Genomic DNA, 15,117 nt, shown 5'->3' with positions numbered 1-15,117 from the left:
ATTTCTAACATAAACCAGAGACTCCCAATTTTTGCTGAAATTTGCGCCTTCAAAGAGATTAAACAATGAAGTTACTCAAAACCATGAGGTAAGAGGCAGCTTGCAATTAAAGGCAATAAAACAAGGTCAGAAAGGGATGGGATTTCCCTGTCTCATCCTGTGCACATTTTAGTTCTAGTTTCCTCTGTGGGGATTAATCTCATCAGCGATTGCCCCTATGAGGTCCCATCCTTGACAAGGAAAGCCTGCTCACCAGTAAACCTAACATATGCATACAAGGTGTATCAAATGATCAGAAGAATTTTTCAGGATCAACATCTAAGTTGAACATAAGGAATTAGGAGAAATAAGTGTTTTGTCATTGTGTAAAACCAAAGGTCTGCATAGAGGTACTCTTGAAGAGCCACGTGCAGGATCAGAATCATAGAGCTGTTACTGTGTTTTGTACCTGTGAGGGAGGTGCAGCAGTGGGACTTTCTGACCATGATTTGGGGAAATAGAGCAAACATCTGGAGTGAGACCACTGGCACAAAAGCAGGATGGTGTTCCATGTTATTGCAAGTATATCACCTATTAAAACTACCGGGTTTTTACTGGGACTTTTGTTATTATTATTTTTTGAGACCGAGTCTCAATCTATCATCCAGGCTGGAGTGCAGTGGCTCACTGCAACCTCCACCTCCTGGGTTTGAGCAATTCTCATGCCTCAGCCTTCTGAGTAGCTGGGATTACAGGAGCCCACCACCATGCCTGGCTAAGTTTTGTATTTTTAGTAGAGACAGGGTTTCACCATGTTGGCCAGGCTGGTCTCGAACTCCTGACCTCAGGTGATCCTCCTGCCTCAGCCTCCCAAAGTGCGGGGATTACAGGCGTGAGCCATCACACCCAGCCAGGACTTTTGAAAAGTAATAGGATGGGCCGGGCGTGGTGACTCATGCCTATAATCCCAGCACTTTGGGAGGCCAAGGGGGGGCGGGTGGATCATGAGGTCAGGAGTTCGAGACCAGCCTGGCCAACATGGTGAAATTCCATCTTTAAAAAAACCAGAAAAGTAACAGGATGACATCCATTTTTATTGTCCTTAAACCCAAAGAGCCAACCTAGGACATGTGATCCATTCACCTGATGGGAAATACAAGTACCATCAGTTCTAACTTGATTTGAGAAATGGCACATCTCAAATCAAGTTAGAACTGACTTTCCATATTTTCACTGATAATTCTTTTTGGCATTCCCAACAGATCTGTGAAAAACACATTCAGACGTTACTTTTTAAGTATCGGATAGTCCCTCAGTTCTATTCACCCCCAGAAGCTCCCTCCCCAGAATCCAGTCTGAGCAGTTTGCACTTCAGTTGTCCACACAGCAATTTTCCTGGGACTTAGTTTACCATCATCTTTGTCTTTATTCCACGTTCTCCTATGCTGAGTTCCTGATTCCTGCGGCCCCGCATTCACTGTCTCATTTTGGATGAGCATGTCCTCTAGTGACTTTCTGAGAAAGGAAACATGAAAGGTAAAATGTTTAAGGCATTGCATTTTTCAAGATTTGATTCTAGATGTTAAATAAAATTATGGAAGGCAGCAGGATAAAAAGCCAATTCTGACTGGGGATTGATGTTAAGATGTGAAAAAATCTGGAGACAACAGATGCTGGAGAGGATGTGGAGAAATAGGAACACTTTTACATTGTTGGTGGGAACGTAAATTAGTTCCACCATTGTGGAAGGCAGTATGGCAATTCCTCAAGAACCTAGAAGTAGAAATTCTGTTTGACCCAGCAATCCCATTACTGGGTATATATCCAAAGGATTATAAATTGTTCTACTATAAGGACACATGTACATGAATGTTCATTGCAGCACTGTTTACAATAGCAAAGACCTGGAACCAACCCAAATGCCCATCGATGATAGACTGGACAAGGAAAACGTGGCACATGTACACCATGAAATACTATGCAGCCATAAAAATAATGAGTTCGTGTCCTTTGTAGGGACATGGATGAACCTGGAAACCATCATTCTCAGCAAACTGATGCAGGAACAGAAAATCAAACACTGCATGTTCTCACTTATAGGTGGGTGTTGAACAATGAGAACACATGGACACAGGGAGGGGAGCATCACACACTGGGGTCTGTCAGGGGGAAATTGGGGAGGGACAGTGGGGGATGGGGAGTTGGGGAGATATAGCATGGGGAGAAATGCCAGATATAGGTAATGGGGAGGAAGGCAGCAAATCACACTGCCACGTGTGTACCTATGCAACAATCTTGCATGTTCCTCACATGTACCCCAAAACCTGAAATGCAATAAAAAAAAGATATGGAAAAAAGTATTTTATCAGTTACAGTTTGCTCTGAAGCTAGTCTTCTTATTTTCTTATATACAGCCATGTCTTTGTAAAACCACATGTGCATTCACACCCAGCATTGCATTTTACAAAAGCATACACTTGAATAACAGGGCATATGGCACAAATAGGACTAGGGACAGACCATATCACCCAATTTTATAAGGAGAACGTCAACAAAAACAATAAGCCTCTCTTTGTAAAATACTGGCTCAGTCAGTCTCCACTAGCCGCCTACCCTGAGTAGCTTTTTAAACTCAGGGGCTTGCTCTTTTGAGATGTGGGGGCATTTACTTTCAAGATACTAGTTTTATCAGTTTTGAAAAATCTGCTGGCTGGGCATGGTGGTTCACGCCTATAATCCCAGCACTTTGGGGGGCCAAGGTGGGCACATCACCTGAGGTCAGGAGTTCTACATCATCCTGACCAACATAGAGAAACCCTGTCTCTATTAAAAATACAAAATTAGCCGGGCATGGTGGCACATGCCTGTAATCCCAGCTGAGGCAGGAGAATCACTTGAGCCTGGGAGGCGGAGGTTGCGGTGAGCAGAGATAGCACCATTGCACTCCAGCCTGGTCAACAAGAGCGAAACACCATCTCAAAAATAATACACAAATAAGTAAATAAACAAATCTGCTTCAGGGGACTTTTGTTTTCTAACAAAACTGGATTTTTTTTTTGCAGCTTCTTTATCTGACTTCACATTTCACTAGATTGATTAATATCATGAAATGCATAGCAGTTCCTGAAACCACTAACCCACCCAGCCTTTGCTTTCAATACAGAAAGGTACCACTGTAGAAGTTTTTTCTTAAGGTGTTTGCATATTGCTAAGTCTTACTTTTTAATTGTAAAGAAAGTTTATCCCCTGATTTCTTGGAAATCACATTCTAGAAGAATTACATGCACATCAACCAAAACAATTTCAACAATATTAGATAAATATCACTCTCCCATTTGCCAGTTTTGTATGAGGCAATTCACATTACCAAAACATATGTGGTAGCAGAACAGACTGGATGTTTTGTTCTCTGAAAGACTTTAGGGAATACACCACCCATAGATTTTGGATTGCATTTTTAAAAATGTTTCCTGATTCCTCTCAATCCACTCTCCATGTTTCTTTTTTTTTTTTTCTTTTTCTCTATGATCAAGGGAAAAGTTGTTTAATTAGGATGACGTTTAACTGTACACAGAAACCTAAAATAACATCGCTTAAACAGATAGACATTAATTGTTCTCACATAAAGGAAATCTAGAAGTAAAATCATCTTGTGGTATAAAAATTCCTGTTCTGCTCCAACCATCACATCTGTATTCCAGACAGCAGAAAGGAGGAAGAGCAGATGGGCCACAGGCCACGAGCTTTCTCCTTTTATGAAGCCTTCCCAGAAGCTTCAGAACACTAAATCTCATTGACAATATGTAGCTGCAAAAGGGACTAAGAAATATTTTTTATCCAAGCACTTTTTTAGGGTTCTTTTACTAAGGAAAAAGAATCAATTTAATAACCAATCAGCATTCTCTGCCCCACAGTATTGTTTCAAAGTATTTAATATGTATTGAGCATTTATAATATGCCGGAAACTATGTTAAGTAATGGGAAATTCAAAGATATATAAAATTTGGCTGCTGCCTTTAAAGAGACATTACAATATGATGCATAACTTTAGTCAGGATAATTCATGGGAATTAAGAGAACAAGGATTCAAGCTCACTCATGGCAGAGTGCCCTGCCCAAAGAGTACACTGCCAAAAATTCCATGTCTCTAATTTTTCTCTTTATATAAAGAGACTGCCACCTGCTTCACAGTCACAGCCAGGGACAGAAAAGTCACCTTGAAGTAGATTTTTCTCATTTGAGAGGACCAAGTACCAATTTAGTTAAAGAGCTCAGAGACTTCTTAAAGGAAAAGAATCTTTATTCGCTAAGATTTGAAGTTGTGGAAATCTTCCAGAATTGGCCAGGATGACCCAGATAAAATTTCAAGGTGGACATAGGAAATAGGGTGCCTGAAATAAGTAACGATAAGGCTGGAGGGGGAGCCAGCTCACATTGAATCAGAGAGTGAGGACGTGAAGCATGGAGCTTCCTAATCCTGTGAGGTGGGGTCCTGGCTGGAGCAGCCTCAGCCTCTAGAAGTCAGCTTGTGCTTCACAAGTACTTGCACATCTCAAAGAGCAGATTGCTTCCAGATGTAAACTTTGGACTTAAGAATTACAAAGATAATCCTGGGAGATTTCTTTCCCTGAGAGATTCACAGCCAAGAGTCTCTGGAAAGCAGCCGGAGCAGAGAACTTAGCCAGATGGTCCATGCCTGAGACCCAGTAACCAATGATAGTTTCATCAGGGCAGGCAGCCCTTCATTTGCTCACATCTTTGCCGCTTTCCTAAACTATCTTTCATGCTTCATCTCCTAATTGCATTCCTGATTCATTTTGCCTTTCCAGTAGCCAAAAAGACCCAACAGCATGATTCCACTGAAGTACAAACTACCATTGCTCCCGATTTGCGAGGTAGATAGCACAGCTCCTGTCCATTCCCTTAACTCTGGCAGGGAGGGAGAGAACTAAGGTTTATCTGAAGAGCTTTGGCTGGTTGGCTTGGGCTGCCTTTCATTAAAGACAGCATGGGGAATACTTATCCCATACCCAGAGAATCGCTATTGCTGGAGAAAGATGCCACCTGTATTAGCTTCCTACTATGTCTGTAACAAGTTGGCACAAACTTATTGGCTTAGGACAACATAAATTTATTATCTTATAGTACCGGAAGTCAGAAGTCTGAAATGAATACTCTGGTCTGAAAGCAAGGTGTTGGCAGAGCTGTGTTCTTTCTAGAGTTTCTAGCGGAGAATCATTTCTTTGCCATTTCCATTTCTAAAAGTTCCCTGCATTTCTTGGCTCATGGCCCCTTCCTCGTCTTTGAAGTGCATCATTCCAAACTCTGCTTTTGTGATCACATCTATTTTTCTGACTCTAAACTCTTGCCTTTCCCTTGTAAAAGCCTTTGTGATGACATTGGACCCACCTTGATAATCTAGGATACTATTTATATCTCATGATGCTTAAGTTAGTGACTCTTACCAGGTCTTTTTTGCCATGTAAGTTAACATATTCTCAAGTTGTTCAGATTAGTACATGGACAACTTTGGAAGACAATTATTCTCTCTACCACCCTAGCACACAGGAGCACTGTGAAAAGAAGAGACTGTTTAGCTTTGGACACAACCCATCAGAGCCAAATCCTACCTGAACAGTAGCCCTCTGCTGCTGTGAGCACGCAGTTAAGCAGAGTCTTCCTTGGTGAGCCTCAGAAGTACTCAGGTGATGGGCAGATTTCTTAGATGGCTTTTTTTTCCCAAGCAGAGAAATGAAACTCAGGAAAATTTTAGCCCAAATATATGCAAAAGAACTCTGACTTGAAGGTATGTACATTTCACAGCAACTCCAAGCCCAAATAACTAAATACAAGAAGCAAGAGAGAGTTGTCAGGATATTTGGCAGAATTATTCAGCAAGAACTGGAAGCAGAGCAGGTACACTTACTCACCCTCCTCCCTCTCTGGCTCCCACGTGGACAAAGGGCAGCCTCAGTCACCTCACAGGTAAAACACCAAGTGAGAAAACTGGAATTGGATGAGGCAGAAATTATTCCAGACACCTGATTTCTGGAAAAACTGAAGAGCTCTCAAAGTCAAGCAAGTTAAAGAAATATCCGCATGCCCTTTTTGAAAGAATTATTTGAGGGTGTATTCTAGTAAACTAAACAATGTTTGTAAGAAAGGGGATATATATGTGGGATATAAAAATAGTGGTGAGTAATACTAGCAAGACTTATAGTTAAGTCTAACCATTGGTATATAATGTGAAAAGACCCAGTGCTTTAAAATAACAACCTGGAATTTACATTGTAAATTATCTCTACATAGTTTCTGGGATATAAAAAGGAAGAAAATCAAGTCATGCTAAATTTTTCTCATGATCGAGAAGACAAAAGGACGCAGAATATCTCTGTTGCTAGAAAAAATACAAGATAAATACGTGTGTTAAAATATGAGTATAACTACTATAAAAATTAAATAAGATCTATAATTCCTTTGCCACAGAGAGGATGAAAATAAGAGGAAAAATCCCCAATCCAACAAAGGTAGGAAGGGGATCAAGAAAAAAAGAGTTATAACTGGGAAACAAAAATAGGATAATCAGATATGAGAAGCCAAAATAAACTCAAAAAGGGTAATTTCATTCTGTTAAAAGACAGAAGCTCTCATAGTGAGTTAAAAACAAATTTCAGCTGGGCGCGGTGGCTCAAGCCTGTAATCCCAGCACTTTGGGAGGCCGAGGCGGGTGGATCACGAGGTCAAGAGATCGAGACCATCCTGGTCAACATGGTGAAACCCCGTCTCTACTAAAAATACAAAAAATTAGCTGGGCATGGTGGCACGTGCCTGTAGTCCCAGCTGCTCGGGAGGCTGAGGCAGGAGAATTGCCTGAACCTGGGAGGCGGAGGTTGCGGTGAGCCGAGATCGTGCCATTGCACTCCAGCCTGGGTAACAAGAGTGAAACTCTGTCTCAAAAAAAAAAAAAAAAAAAAAAAAACAAATTTCAGCTCTTTGCCATTTAAAACCTATACTTAAAAAATTTTTTTAATGACCAAAAGGAATTGAAAAGATATCCAAGGCAAACACTAATTTAAAAATGTGGTTATAACAATATGAAAATAAAAATAATTAGACTGTATGGCAAGAAACTTTATTATTGATAAAGAGGAACATTTCTTAATCATAAATCAATAGGTACCTATTAAAACAGTTTCAAATATACATTGAGAAAAAACTGACAAAATGACAAGGAGAAATTGACAACCATACTAGGAAGGTTCATTACAACTCAGAAATCAAAATATCAGAGTAAGAATATTAAGAATATCAAAAAGTTAAACACAAATAATAATTCTTATATAATAAAAGGATATAGAATTTTATACTTAACATGTAGAAATACATGCTTTATTTTGGAAGTATCACATGGAACATTCACCAAAACTGATGGTATATTAGGCCACATTGAAAAACTCTCAGAGTTAAAAAATCTGAATTTACATAAGATTACATTGTCTAACCACAATGCAGCAAATGTGGAAATTCACAATAAAATAACAAAAGCCAAAACAGAACAAACTCCTTCCATTGGGAAATTTATAATCATCCTTTAAAATAACTCTTGTATTCACGTCTGTAATCCCAGCACTTTTGGAGCCTGAGGCAGGCAGATCACAACGTCAGGAGTTCAAGACCAGCCCGGCCAACATGGTGAAACCCTTTCTCTACCAAAAATACAAAAATTAACCGGGCATGGTGGCATGGGCCTGTAATCCCAGCTACTTAGGAGGCTGAGGCAAGAGAATCGCTTGAAACTGAAAGGCAGAGGTTGCAGTGAGCCGAGATTATGCCTCTGCACTCCAGCCTGGGCAAAAGAGTGAAATTCTGTCTCTAAATAAATAAATAAATAAATACTCTTGGATAGAGCCAGGTGCGGTGACTCACACCTGTAATCCTAGCACTTTAGAAGACCAAAGTGGGAGGATTGCCTGAGTTCAGGAGTTCGAGACCAGCCTGGGCAACATGGTAAAACCCTGTCTCTACTTAAATACAAAAAATTAGCCAGGTGTGGAGACACAGGTACCTGTAGTCCAGCTTCTCAGGAGTCTGAGGCATGAGAATTGCTTGAACCTAAGAGTCGGAGGTTGCTGTAAATCAATTGCACCCTAGCCTAGGTGACAAAGCAAGACCCTGTCTCCAAAAAAGAAGAAAATTCAAAAAACATAAACAAAATAACTCTTAGATAAAGAGGAAGTGGAAACAAGAGTTCTAAATTAACTGTCTTATTTTTTCTATATCATATTAAATTTTAAAACAAGATATATACCAAATATTGATGGTTACAAATCATTTTTAACAAAACCAATGAACTTGATTCTTCTCATTTATTATTTGAATTAGAATCAAACATTTTATTGGTTTGCTTAGTCCTTTTAAGTTTTTATTTACATAAACTGAGGAAACAACTTGGTAATAATCTACTGAATAAGCCAGAATAAGAACTTAGAACTTATTGTGTGCCAAAAAGATTTAGGTAAAAACAGAAAATTTACTTTGTCAAATGAACTATCTAGGAACTGAGCCCAAAATTGGAATGCTAATGGCTGAGTAATACTGAATATGTAGGCGAAAGGATAGGTGGCGAATATAATTTAAGATTCTGCAGTCATTTAAAATTGATCTTTTAATTTGATTTTTTACCCCGGTATATTTCCCCTTGGTGATAGTAACTACTCTTCAAGACTGGAGTTCCATGTGGAGTATTTAGAATGAGAGACTCTCCCTTCTATTGGTAAGTGGCATGACTTATACCTATCTAATAAACTCTTACACAGTAGTGTCCCTCTTATCTGCAGTTTCATTTTTGTGGTTTTAGTTACCTGAAGTCAACAGCGACCTAAAAATGTTAAATAGAAAGTTCCAAAAATAAAGAGCTCGTAAGTTTTTAATTGCCACTGTTCTGGTAGCATGACGAAATCTCCAGGCGTTCAGCTGCATCCAGCCCAGCGCATGAATCATCTCTGACCAGTTATCCGCACTGTATGAGCTACTCTCCTGTCAGTCAGTAGCCATCTTTTTGTATCAAAAAATCACAGTATATCTAGGGCTCAGTACTATCCGTGATTTCAGGTATCCACTGGGGGTCTTGGGATGTGCCCCTGGGGTTAAGGGGGAACTAATTTGTTTGGGAAAGACTTAATGTGAATCATATGGTGGCCTCTATGTGGTGATCAGCCAAGGACTGTAATTATTAAAAATGCTCAGTAACATGTTTGGAAGGTTTCTGTGGGAAAAGACTGAGCGGTTTTAAAGTCAACACACCTGATAGTAATAACGTAGGCACACTCTTAGAAAGACCCCGTATAGCATATGCGCCTGAATGTGTATTTCCAAACTAGGAAATCTGGGAGTGGCCGACACAGAGATTCGTTCCTTATCTGTGATAAACATCTGAGCCTCAGCCTGTCCCATAGAAGATGAGCCATATAGGGGATTGAGGCCTGAGTTTTGGTGTAATGAAGGTTGCCAGGTGGAAGACATTAAGGAGAGGTGTTAAGTGAAAATGCTGCAAGATCTGCATGGATGTTTGCAGACCACTGAGGTTCTCCTGTCCAGCCCACTGCTACTGGACTCTCTCTCCAATATGCAAGCCCGTAATAAAAGCCCATGTGTTTATGGGCCTTGGTTTTCTTCTCTGGCCTCTTGAACCTGGTGCCTTCCTTCCTGACATTAAGAGGGGTTCAACACAGCAATTGGCGAGGTAGCCAGGAGGTCGGAGAAAATCCCTGAGCACTAAGACAATGGGATTGGGGAAGGGGAAATCCTCAGAGGAAATCCAGGCTGCCGGTCCGTCCACTTCAGTGTGGAGCCCAACAGCAGCTCTCCTTGATGAATGGGGCCTGCAAGTACGGGTCGCCCTGAAAATGCTGAGGGGTCTGGAAGAGTAGTGGCAGGGGTGCATCTGAACAAGATGGCTCAGATCCCAGAGGGGTGCAGCCGCGGTTGGCTGGCTCTTCTCACTGTCCTCTAGCAGCCACCTTGGTGGAGCCACAGTGCAGGCGAGCCACAGTGCAGGTGCCAGGCAGAACGGAGATGAAGACCCTGGCTTGGCAGGTAGCCGGTATGAAGGGCTGTTGACTGCCCTGTGCCCACAGGGAGCACACCGGCAAAATCTGTTCCTGCCTGAAAGGTGACAGCCCAGCACAATGAGGACAGCACTGCTGTGGAATTGGAGGAGCCGAGAAATAGGTTCAGGCAAAAGGTGACAGAGTTGGTCGCAGGTGTCTTCCTCTATGAACTCAAAGGCAGGGGATATTATACTCCCTGAACTTGAGTAAAATAGCATCCGCCACACAGCCCCCAGCCCTGAGGCAGCACCTCTGTGGTGCTGGTAATGGAGAGCGGGCCTCAGCTGGTGGTTGTAGGCTGCAGGGCAGCCTGGCCAAATGAGGGAGATGTCCCCATGGCTCGTTTGCAGTGGCAGACTGTAGAGGAAATGTGGGACATCCATGGGGAATTAGGGATGACGCATGCTATTATGCTGAGCCTTACCGATGTCCCACAACGAGCTTCTCACTGACGGCATAAAAGGTGCCATCTTAGAGTTGGCACCCTACCAGTGGCAGGGCATACTGGTGTCCATCCTGAGTGCCCTGGTAGGACAGACAGTGTCTGTCAGCCCAAGCAGCCTCTGCCTTAGGGGAACTGGAGAAACTGCACAGGCAGGTGTGTGGGTTGCCAGGATAAAGGACAAGGGAGCCAAAGGGAAGGAGACAGTGAAGGGGCCCATTAAGGTGGCCCGTGGACAAATGCGGCATGAGTGGCAGGGACAGCTACCGTGCAAATAGATGAGCAACCTAATGCTGTTCTGGTTAGTCTGGGGTGAAAGCTCAAGTCAAAACAGTGGTTCACTAGGGAGTCTCAGGTTCGGCCACTGTCCCTCCCACAGAGGGATGGCAGACACCAACCCCTTTAACTTAACTGGTATGAAGGCCAAGGCCTCAGAATCCCAGTAAGAGTAATGGTGGCCAAGGTATCCAGGGACCGGAGGCTACATGTAGAGCTAACTATATATTGGTCACCTAATAATGAAGACTGTGTTTGCCGTAGTAGATATAGGAGCGGAATGAACCCTCATATATGGCAACACTCATTGGTTCCAAGGGCCTGTGACAGCAATAGATGGCTATGGAGTGGGGGCTGTGAAAGTCAGGCAGGTTGCACTAATATCACAAGTTGGGAAACAGCAGCCCAAACTCTCTTTAGTATATATAGCTCCCATCCCAGAATACGTCTTGGGAATGGATGTCTTATGCAGGAGCCCACACAAAACAACTGCCGGGGAATTCCAACCGAAGCATGTGGCTGGGGTGGAGGCAATGTGGAAGGGACTCTGGTACAGTTACCAGCCCCACAGTGAATAGTAGCGCTGAAGCAATACCACCTGCCGGGTTTCTGGACATGCTCTGGGCCAGAGGGGAGCCCTCTGCTCTGAGGAGTGAGTCGCAGGCCTGGCAATATGTACCACAGCTGACTGAGGAGCTTTTGGGCCTTAAGAGGACATCCGCAGTGGCCTGGCAGTACTCCCCATGGGCCTATGGTGGTGGTAGCCGTAGAGTGAGGCTTCTTTGCCTGTGGAAAAAGTCCTTCCCTCTCTTTCCTCCCCTTTGAGTCCTTGAGTGGGAAGAGTCCTTGCTACTCTTCCCTCCCCTTTTCACAGGCAGAGAAGCCACACTCTATGGCCATCAGCACCACAGGCCCGTGGGACTGCTTTCCCATGGAAAGTGCCCCATGGTTTGATGGGCAGCTTGGCCGTAGTAGAATAGAACACCAGATAGACTTCCCAGATTTTTGGCTCCAGTCCCGGACTCCCAGATAGCATCTCTGGACCTGCCAGAGGCCTGGGGGATCTCACTTCCCTGAGGGGAAGGACACGAGCGTGGCTGGCTTTACCACTTGCTGATTGTAGAATTTTAGGGCCTTGAGTGAAGTCTGGATACCATAGGCGGTACCCAGGTAGTGGTTATGGCAGGCCTAGGGCAAGACCCAGTGCTGTGCTGGCTTCAGGTCTAATCCAGTACAATCCCAGTAGTGGTGGCCACAGGGGTGCTGTGTCCACCCTCAACTCTACCCCTGCCCGGCAGCTCAGCACAGAGAAAGAGAGACTCTTTTTGTTTGGAAAGTAAGGAAAAAGAAGTAGAGTCTCTGCCTGGCAATCCAGAGAATGCTTCTGCATCTTATCTAAGACCACCAAGGCAATACCTCTATGAACCACAGGATTATTGGGCTTGTGGTGCCCCCTACTGCAAATATGGCTTAAATCCCAACATCCAAGTTTTTTCAAGTATCTGCAAAGCCTTTCCAAGAAGGATGGGTACAAACAAGCCCAGACTGCAAAGTTTACAGTCTTTTTTTTTCTTGTAAATTTGTTTAAGTTCCTTGTAGATTCTGGATATTAAACCTTTCTTAAATGGATAGATTGCAAAAATTTTCTCCAATTCTTTAGGTTGTTATAAGACAATATAACAATTTCAAATACATATGCACCCAACAATGGAGCGCCCAGATACAAAAAGCAAATTTATTAGACCTAATGAGAGAGCTAGATTTTCGTACAATAATAGCCGGAGACCCTGACACCCCACTTTCAGTATTAGGCAGATCTCCCAGACAGAAAATCACAAACATCAGATTTAATCTGCAGCATAGAACAAATTGGCCTAATAAATATTTACAGACCGTTTCATCCAATGAAACGGCTACAGAATACACATTATTTCCCTCAGCACATGGATCATTCTCAAGGATAGATCATATGTTATATCCAAAACAAGTCTTAAAACATTCAAAATAATTGAAATAATATCAAGCATCTCCTCTAACCACAATGTAATACAACTAGAAATCGTCACAAGAGGAATTTTGGAAACCATAGAAACACCTGGAAATTAAACAATATGCTCTTGAATGACCAGTGGGTCAATGAAGAAATTAAGAAGGAAATGGAAAGATTTCTTGAAACAAATAGTAATGGTCCTTCCTCACATAGGGGGACGATCACCCTCTCATTGTGGTTCTGCCAGTGTCTTGCTCTGACCTCCTGCCACATGTCACAAAGAGGACCAATCTATTTGGTATTGTAAACCAGGTACCAGGCTGTTGCCACGGGTGGTGTTCTCTCTATATGATACAACTTCTTGTGTCTTGCTAAATGTCATGACTTGGCCTTTCTTATACCCACTAAACATCTCACCTTCCACCCATAGATAGTGTGCAGCAAACCTCATTGCTGACTGGGCACAGATAGTGGCCTTTCTCTGGGACAAAATAGACTGTTGGGTCTGAGGAGAACTGCCCCTCTCCTCTACCACAGGCCTGCCATGGCTCATCTGAGATCAGCTCCCAAGCATTTGGGAGAACTTTGTGATCGTTACTGTACCTGTTGTTCTTTTGTTGCTGTAGTTTCTATTGCTGCTCGAGCATCTGGCTGCAATGCTACTACACATACCTGGCCCCAGGGAACCTGCAGAAGAATGTTGTGATGAGAATGCGAGGGCCATTCAGAGGCATGCTGGGTGGACTGTAGGTACCCACACTTGAAAGCAACAACTTAGGCATACCCTTAGAATGACCCTGTACGGCAGACGCATCTGAATGTGTGTTCCAAGCTAGAGAATCCAGGAGTGGCCAACCCAGAGATTCATTTCTTATCTACGGTAAACATCAAGCCCCAGCCTGTCCTGTGGCACACAGGCTGTACGGGAGATCGAGGGCCTGAGTTTTGGTTTAAATGTAGGTTGCCAGGTGGAGGTCATTAAGGGGAGGATGTTAAGTGAAAATGCTGTATAAACTGCATGATGCTTGCAGGTGGATGCAGTTTTTCTGCCCAGCCCATCACCACTGGACCATGCAGTTTTCTTGCCCAGCTCTCCATCACTGGGCCATTCCTGTAATTAACTCAATCCTCTTGTCCAGCCTACACCGCTGGACTCTCTCCCCTGTATATAAGCCCTTAATGCAACCCCATGTCTCATTTCACTGGCTCTGGGTCTCTTCTTTGGCCTCTTGAACATGGTGCCCTCCCTACTGAAGTTAATAGGGGTTTAGCACAACAGCTGTAAGAGAGCAAATCCCACTGTAGGTGTGCTCAAACTCTTTTTTGAAGTAATTTAATAGTAATTAATATACTGAAACAAGTCACATTGATAATTGGTGTCTATGCATTAGACTTTAAGACAATGTCTAGATGACTGTCATGTGGAAAGAGTGAGAAAGTATATCAGAAAATATTTAACAATATTTGAGTATAAATATTTTTATCAACAAGGCAAAATATTCACTTTTGCTGACACTATTTCAAGTGATGGAGTCTTTTTTTAAATTGCATTTTAGGTTTTGGGGTACATGTGAAGAACATGCAAGATTATTGCATAGGTACACACGTGGCAGTGTGATTTGCTGCCTTCCTCCCCATCACCTATATCTGGCATTTCTCCCCATGTTATCCCTCCTCAACTCCCCACCCCCTGCTGTCCCTCCCCTATGTCTTCCCGACAGACCCCAGTGTGTGATACTCCCCTCCCTGTGTCCATGTGTTCTCATTGTTCAACACCCGCCTATGAGTGAGAACAGGCGGTGTTTGATTTTCTGCTCTTGTGTCAGTTTGTTGAGAATGATGGTTTCCAAGGAAATTCTTCTTAAGTATTTGCCAACACTATTTTAAGTAATGGAGTCTTAAAAGAAATTCTTCTTTTTCAACTTTGTATTTGGCTGCATAATAGGAATACGATATACAGACAATGAAGTTTGCCACATTGACTGACTATGTCTCACTAAGGATTTCTCTGTAGTGCATGGTGCTATTTGATAGCATTTACACATGGCAGAACTTTCGAAATTGTAGTTAATCCTGCCACTGCTTTATCAACTAAGTTTATGTAATATTCTAAATCCTTTGCTGTCATTTTAACAATGTTCACAGCATTTTCACTAAAAGTAGATTCCATCTCAAGAAACCACTTTATTTGCTTATTCATAAAAAGACTTGCTCAATGCAGGGTTGCCACACCTTCAATTAGTAAAAAGCGCAATATCTGAGATGCACAATAAATTGAAGCACAATAGAATATGGTATGCCTGTACTCACTTCTTCCTGTC

This window comes from Sapajus apella, unplaced genomic scaffold (genome assembly GCF_009761245.1).
Source record: "Sapajus apella isolate SASKATOON/1434 unplaced genomic scaffold, GSC_monkey_1.0 scaffold35, whole genome shotgun sequence".
NCBI lineage: Eukaryota > Metazoa > Chordata > Mammalia > Primates > Cebidae > Sapajus > Sapajus apella.
Note: the sequence above shows the minus strand (reverse complement) of the source record.